The sequence below is a fragment of the Chinchilla lanigera genome, unplaced genomic scaffold, assembly GCF_000276665.1.
Source record: "Chinchilla lanigera isolate Chin_1 unplaced genomic scaffold, ChiLan1.0 scaffold00011, whole genome shotgun sequence".
Lineage (NCBI taxonomy): Eukaryota > Metazoa > Chordata > Mammalia > Rodentia > Chinchillidae > Chinchilla > Chinchilla lanigera.
This window is the reverse complement of record NW_004955412.1, coordinates 17,546,537-17,554,663: the sequence shown is the minus strand read 5'-3', so window position 1 is coordinate 17,554,663 and position 8,127 is coordinate 17,546,537. Positions and strand designations below refer to the sequence as shown.

The 8,127-nt window shown below is 44.7% G+C and overlaps 1 long non-coding RNA gene across 1 annotated transcript in view; it reads left to right on the top strand.

The window, feature by feature from the left end:
* Positions 1–4,536: 4,536 nt before the first annotated feature.
* LOC106147850 overlaps positions 4,537–8,127 on the top strand; it is a 19,108-nt gene continuing 15,517 nt past the window's right edge. Inside the window, exon 1 of the long non-coding RNA XR_001232848.1 lies at positions 4,537–4,625. This is a non-coding gene — a long non-coding RNA (uncharacterized LOC106147850). The remainder of the gene's footprint in view (positions 4,626–8,127) is intronic.

Sequence of the window (8,127 nt, the reverse complement as noted above, 5' to 3'; positions counted from 1 at the left end):
ACAAAGATGTGTTCTGAGCACACACAATGGTGGGAGGAGGAAGAGCTGGGGTAGATGGGGTGGGCAGTGCCCCCATGTGCATTTAAAATGAATGTCCTAGGCCTCCACGCATTCTCAGAAGTTCGCATGCCTTTCAAACTGTTTGCAAAGTTTCTAGGTCATTCCTTCCAGGCCCCTTCCTTTCCCAGGCCGTGAGGCCAGAGTAAGGCAGCAGAATTAGAATAAATACACGGACCCTCCTCCCCTTTCTCTCCCCCAGTGTAACAGGCTCTGGGCCAGAAACTCTCAAACCAATTGATGGTAACAAGCTTCAGTTCAATGCTATTGGCTGTCTGGTAGACCTCCCTGGCTTTTCTTGTCTCTGCTTCTCAGCTTGTATTTTTTTATTTATTCCTTTTAGTAGTAGCATCATATAAATAAAACACCATTACAAAAATGTCGCAGAAAGTTCAAAACTATTCATTATCCATTTCATACAGATTAAAATTGCCATCAAGGCTGTTTGGATTTGACTTGCGTTCTTTTCCTTCTAATGAGCCGGATAGAGAAGGCAAAAGATGCTAATTCATCCTTACATCTCTATCATATCTCGGCTTTTACTATATAAAGCATCAAGGTCGCATTCTGGGGAAATGTCTTTTTACCAAAGGTGCTATAATAATAATGAAGAAGCAATTTGTTTCAGCAAACTGCCTGCAGTAATGAGGCTTAATTATAACCATGTTATTAATACCGCTGCTTAAGGTAATTCACTTCTGAGCGGGGTGCAGAACAGTAAACTATAATTTAAACAAGAATCGAGACCTAATTTAAATCATCGGATCTGCTGCGGAAAAAGGCAAACAGAACGACTGTAATCCACACGTGATTTAGAGCTTCCCCTCTGTGCCATTTCCGGGACTCCTAGGTGATTGTCAGAGGGCAGAAAGCCCAGATCTGGTTCTTGGTCCTCCTGCTCTTCCTAGAGGTTTTGTAGGTGATGCAGCTGTGAGGATCTGCATCCAGGCATCTGCTGCCTCTTGACCCTCTTATGCAAGCAGGCAGGGGAGGTTGAGAGGCCAGGAGGAAGGTCTTCATCATTTCAAGGATATCTTTGAGATAATCTTAAATGCATCGTAATTCTTTCCCCACTAATTTATTATGAAAACACTTTGCTTTCTGTTTTGTAATGGAAAGGGCCTTGTTTGACTCTCAACCTCTGCCAAAGACCTTACTGAGGCCAGAAGAGGGAAGTGCCTCACTGACTAAAAGCACAAAATGGCTGCCAGGTATAAAACAAGATCCACCACTCCTCCCTAGCTCCACCACTTTGTTGCTTTTGCAGCAGTATTAGTTTCATCTGCAAGTCTCATCCTTTCTATGGTGCCCTAATATTGCACCTAATATGGCAACCTAAGGGTTCCAAGATGTAGCTGTTCATCAGCATCTTCAGAGTTGCTTTTTAGAAAAATATAAATTCATGTATTCTACCCTTCCACCTAGATTTTGATGTTGTCAGTCTGGCTTTGACCTGGGAGATCCATGTATTTATCAGAAACTTTGGTTACCCTGGTGCAGGTGGTCAAGGCTAATATATGCAATTTATTTGTTCTTCAGCAGCATCAATACATTTGAAAAATACAAAAAATAGGAGGAGTCTATGTGTTGCCTTGATAACTCTTCTGAGTTGCATTTATTTATTTAACTATTCAACATTTATAAGGCACCAATTATGTGCAGACCAGTGTTATACACACACCACTTCTTTGTATTCAGCTAAATTTTACCCCTGCTATTATATTATCAATGAATTCCTTTTTTCCTAAGACAAGACTGTATTCCATGTTACTCTAAATGCAAAGAAACCGGGAATATCAGGTAGACGTCTTTAAGTGGATGGTACACATTTTCAAAACCCATATTTTATACCAGAGCTCCATGGATAGTCTATATTACCAAGGCAAGGAGCTAACCCTCCTCAGAGTCTTCATCAATGCTAGCTAACCATGGCTTAAGACAGTCAGGCCTAATTTAATGAGGTAGCTGTGAATGGTCTAAGACTGAAAATGTGCAAAGGCAGGCAGGAATGATTTGTGGAGTCAGAGCAATGAAGACACCATCTTGGTCCTGATTCCATGAGAAATAACAGGGACCTTAGCATGTTGTGGATAGTCTTTGAGCAACACCTAAGCTTTACCTGTGCATCCTTCATTCAACCATCAGTTCAGCTCCTCTTTCACAGCCCAAAACCAAGCCACTGCCCATAGAGCTGCAAGAATGCAGGAGGTGGTAGGCTGGAGGGGACAGAGGGAATCCTATGGTCAACCTCAGAGTTGACAGAGGAATGCTCACAGCCCTTTGACAACTGAGGTGGAAGAATGAAGACCTTTCATGTTTCTGCCCTTGCCTCCTCAATGGCCCTACATAAAGACAGGTCCAGAGAAAAAATAAATGTGGGATTGATTGGATTCAAATCTGGAAACCTCTGACTGCGTGCTCCCCAGCAACTTGACTCCTAATTCCCAGAATTTTGCTGTTTAGAGAAATGTAAAGTGGGAAGGGGGCATATGAGCTTTCAAATGGCTCAAAGGACAACAAAACTTCTCTTGCTTTGGACTTTGTTGCTTTTATTTTTGATTTGATTAACACATGATAATTAAAGTTCTTTCTTTGTCTAAAGGTCAGTCTCCCCAAACCAATCCACTCAGACCCGCCTCAGTTTATCTACAGTACCACGTAGGCATGTATCTCTATTTTTACTCTTAAGAAGCCTGCAGTTCCTTCCCTCCCTCTGCCTCCTCTGCTTTTTATTTCTCTCTCACTTTTGTTCTTTTCCAAGACAACTCTCCCCTCCTGGGTTTTCTTACTGGTAGGAGCTCTGCAAAGCCAAATGACACCAAATGATGCCTCCAGCTGGTGGTAATGACCAGGCTCTGGAAGAACTGCAGAAACAAGGCACAGAGCTATGAGACAAAGCCCAGACTAGTACTGGGAGGGATGTATTCTCTCTCTGTCTCTGTCTCTCTCTTATACATACAAAATGCACACAATTACATGCAAACACATATGCATGTACATGTAATGCAAATTCATGCACACTGTATAAACACACATACATTGATGCTAGTCTTCACGTTCAAAGACATACATCCCTGTAGATACACACGCTGACCTGCTTCATCCGGCAACAACCTTTCATTTCCCCTTAATAACATTTCCTTCCTTCTTAAAATGCTGGATTCACCTGACCAGCTATGGGGGCAGGTGTCTGGGGACGTGGTCCATTTCAATCTTGGAGCCACTGTGAACCTGTGGAGATAAAACTGTCTGGAGTACAGCGGACAGCAATGACTGGAGGTGGGGTGGTGTCTGGAGTGCTTTCCTTAGCGGGGAATAAAACCCCCTCCCCCAGGGTTCCATCTCTGTTCCATCTCGCAGCGTCCTGCAAGCTGTTTCATCTTAGATTGTGTGAGCTCCAAAAGGGTGTCCAATTTTGATGAACAATAGCTATAAAGTCATTTGCAGTGCCCTGCTGCGGCACAGTGTGCAATTGACCTGGCGAGACACTACACTCATTCTGCTTCCCTGTGGCCCTTACATGCAGCCGCCTCTCCTAGTGCCCTGCTTTCCAGCCTCTGTCCCTGGAGTCCAGACTCAAGTCCCTCAGAGCAGAACCTCTAGTTGTGACTTTGGGAGTTCAAAGGAAGCCAGGGTGCCTCATCACGCACAAAGAACTGAGAGAAGGAGTGGGTAGGTGGTGACCCCAGGAAATATCTGGGCATAGCAAGTCCCCCTGGTGGATATGAGAATGTGCCCTGGAAAATCCCTTCTCATAGCTGGAATCTGAGCATCCTACAGAAACCTAGGATTCATTGCAAGGAGCCCCAGGGCTGCATTAAAAACCTGGAAATTGGAATCCCTTTAAAATGTCAGGCTGAGCAGTGTCATCTTTACAGGACAATTGGGCCAGCACCCGGTCTTGAGATAAATTTACCCCTCATCAGGCCAGAGTTCCTAGGAGGATCTCTGCTTCTTGAAAGTGCCATTCATCCTTCCTGGGTCACTGTTCTGATGATAAAAATCTCTTTCATCTTATACTTTTCAAAGCACTTTCACATCCATTAGCCCATTAATTGATTCATTCATTGTACACATTTATTGAACACATGAGGCACTTCAAATCTTTTTAGAACAAGCCAGGATCCAGATAAATATATGCATACATGCTGAGTGTCCACAAAGAGCAAGTCGTCCTGACAGGCACCGGCAGAAGTGAGGGGGATTTTTGGAGAGAAAGGAGGGGCAGCTTTCTAACAGAATCTCTGTCCTAATACTCTCAGTCAGATCCAAACCTATTATGTTGATTTTACCAGGTTGAATAACTTTGTGATCGTCATGAAATTACCCAGAGGCACATCCAGAGCACACGTCCTGATTCAGATTGAAGGTGCTCTTTCTGTTTTCTGAAATGTTGCTTTCCAGAAAGTTCTTCCTGTGGTCATAGCTCTCTTTTCCTTCCTGTTTCTTTGCGCTCTTTGGAATAAACCATCTCAAAGGAGGAACAGTCACAGTGCAGTTCTTCCTGGATCCACATATATATTGCTTCAGGGACCAGAAAAAATACCCGTCTTCTCTATTTCCAGAAGGTCAGTAAGACTGAGCATTTGTTTGCATTTCACATAAGCCTCTCCAAGGATGCTTAGATTCTCTAGCAGAGCCCTGTGGTGGGTGAGGCTTGCGCTTCTGTGTCGTGTCTGTCATGTTTACTGCTTGCAACCTTCAGGACAACAGCTTCCTGGATTCCAGTCTTTCTTCATAGGCAGAAAAAAATGGAAAAGCAACATCTCCCATCCCCTGCTAACACTGCACCTTCCAGCTAGGAGGCCCATGGCCAAGATGGGTCGAAGGTCTTGGCAGCAGAAGACTGCCACTGTTGAGCTCCAAGTGCTTTTTCTTGAGCTTGGGCTTTTTCTGACTCTGTTCTGAGGTAGCATTGTGTGCGTGTGTGTTTGTGAGATGTATGAGACAAGTTCAAGGTTGAAAGGGGAAGCGCTGTAGCTGTTTTCTCTTTGTACATGTCACCTTGTCAGAATATCTTACACTTCAAGCTCCTAGCCCCTTCTGAGTGAGGTCACCATGTCAAAAGACAAGCCACAGGAATGATAATGGAGCAGCCTGGCTGCTAAGTGGGGTACTGGATTCTGGGGCTCAGGCTTACTTTCGTGTTCCCAGTGTGGAGCCAACTGTCAGGAGAGCCTCTTTGGGGTCACATCTGGAGCAGCATCTGTTCCCTGCTTGCTCTGGTCCTGGTGACAAAAATGACCTGGCCTCTTCAGTTCTAGAGGGAGGAGCAAATTCTTGGTTGTAAACAAGCTCTGGGAGGTGTGAACAGAAGGAGGAAATTTTTGGATATTAGGGCCTGTAGGATGTTTAGAGGTTGGGATGGTTCTGGGGAGAGAGAGCAGAGACTAAGGCCATTGCTTTTTAGCAAGAGAAACCTGGCCAGTGATACCCCACAGGGCAGCCATGGCCACTGCATCCACAGCTTACAGCCACTAGACACACGTGCCCTACATCCCCATCTCTTTGCCTTACCCACCAGAGGCTCAGGTGGGGGCAGGTGATTGGCTGGCCCCAGACACATGTTGGGGTAGGATGCGGGGCTTCTATCCCTGTCTTTATGTAGTGGGAGACTGGATGAGGGGAAAAGACGTATGTGTATTTGAGAGAAGCTGAAGAATCTGGCACATCTTTTGTGGAAGAATTAATCAGAGTAACAAGATTGAGAGAGACTTAATAATGCTTTTTAAATAATGGAAAGATTTTTTTTCCTTTTCTAGTATGATGGACAGATGGAAAATGGAGAGTGAAATGGGCTTAACACATGGCGGGGGGCCGAGGGGGGACTGTGCAGGGTTTCCTGGCTGTGGGGGCTGCTGGGCTCAGTGGAAATGACTCTGTAGGGTGGAGGGTTCTCCCTAGAAGGACTAAGGGAATGTCACAAGCCACTTCTTTTGCTATTGCTTCTCCTTGGAGACTCAAAGTCTCCTAGACTCTGTTAAATGCCCAGAGCAGCATCCTTTCCTGCAGTTTTAGGGAGAGACACAGAGAGAGAGGGCAGATGGGCAGAGGCTGCAAGACAGGAGTCTATGGGACAATGAGACTTAGGGACTTTTACTTGCGACCCTCAGGAAATGTGACTGGGAGGAAGTTCGCAAAATGAAAGGTGGTGTTCTAGGTTAGAAAGTGGGAATTACCACCCAGCCTGGGAGACCCCATCAGTACCTCCAAGTTCTATTTAGGAAAGATACCCAAAATGGGCAGCCTTGTGTCCTTTCCCATTAAAGCATTTCCTACCGGATGCCACAGCCCACTGGAAACGGGACAGCCCACAGCCGTCAGAGGAAACTGAGCAAAAAGTGATGGGCATCTCCCCTGAACTCATCTCCCTGTGCCTGGCATTTAAAGTGAATTGAAACGAATATCTGATAACTGAATAAACCTCTAAATGGAATCAAAAACCTTATGAACCTGAAGGAGAAATAGGAGTCCCAGGTCTGTTAAGTCTAAATTGAATAAATCTGATCAACTCTGACAATTTCTGCCAATGCTCTTGGAGAAGGAGGAGAAGAGGAGTGAGGAGAGATTGGGCAGAGGAGGGAGAGTATGTGTGTGTGTGGGGGGGGAGGTGGAACTGTCCCATAATTAAGCTATCACCATGAGCCAGCGCAGGAGAAGGCCTGGATGCCCCCAGCTTCAGTCAGCTGAATTAATAAACAGATGACAGTAGAAGGCCTCAGGAGAGCAATTAGACATTTGCAAAAATGGGATGGGGCAAAGTCTCATTCTGAACCTTTCTGGACAGGCGCTGAAATGGAACTGTGACAGCCCGGGGCGTAGCTACTGAGGCTGAGGTGCGCTCTATTGCTGGCGGAGGGCTCTGTCTCACTGGGTAGCAGGTACCAGAAGCAGAAAAGTCTCATTCAGTGTGAGTTCCCTATGGTGATGAGGCCCTTGCTCTCCACGGACCTTTGACACTTTCTTTTACGTTGGCAGGGTACTTGCTGCATAGTTTTAAAACCTGGTCATGACATACTTTAACACTTGTCTCAATGAGGTGTGGGATGCGGCAATCTATGTGTCTTCCTCTTGAACCTAGGTGGATTTGTGACTGTTTCCATTAATGTAGGATGGTGATGATGTTTTTCAAGACTGAGTCAGAGAAGGCCACGCAGCTTCTGCTTAATTATCTTGGGATACTCTCTTTGGAGGAAGCTGACCACTGGGTAGAAGGTTTGGTTACCCTGACATGGCCTTGCTGGAGAGATTCCTGACCAACAAAATTTGAGTGCTGTAAAATTGCCTTAATCTGCTGAGGCTTGCAGTAGTTTGTTAGGACAAACCAAAACACAGCCCTTGTTGGGTCCCTTCTTTAATGTGAATGGTTGATTGACAGTATCGAAAACTGTATTTTGAAAATTATAAAGGTAGATGACCATTTGCACCATTTTTATTGTGGTAAAATGCATAAAATTTACCTCTTTGCCATTTTAAGTGTACAGGTCAGTGGTTTGAAATACACTGTGGTACGGTCATTGCCACTATTCATTTCCATAACTTTTTATTTGTAAAATTGAAAGTACATCCCTTAAAAAATAACTCCCTATTCCTTTCTCTTCACTCCTTGTAACCTCCGTTCCAGGTTCTGTCTGTGTGATCTTGACTATAGTACTTGTGTCTGGCTTATTTCACTTAGTATCTTGTTCTCAAGGTTCATCCCCTTTTTGTCAAAAGTCAGGATCTTCTTCCTTTTCAAGGCTGAATGATACTCCAGTGCATGGATAGACCACATTCTTCTTACCTATTCAGTGGATATTTTGATTTCTTTCATGTTTCAGCAGTAATGAATAAAGCTAAACTGAAAACATGAAAACATGGGTGCACAAACATCTCTCAGGATTCCACTCTCAATTCTTCCTGGCACATGCCCAGAAGTGGAACTGCTGAGCTGTATGGTAATTTTATTTTTAAATTTTTGCAGAAGTAGGGCATTGTTTTCCACAAAGGCTGTGGCAGGGCTAGGGATATGGCTCAGTGGTAGAGTTCTTGCCTTGTATGCATAAGGCCTTGAATTTGATCCCCAGTACC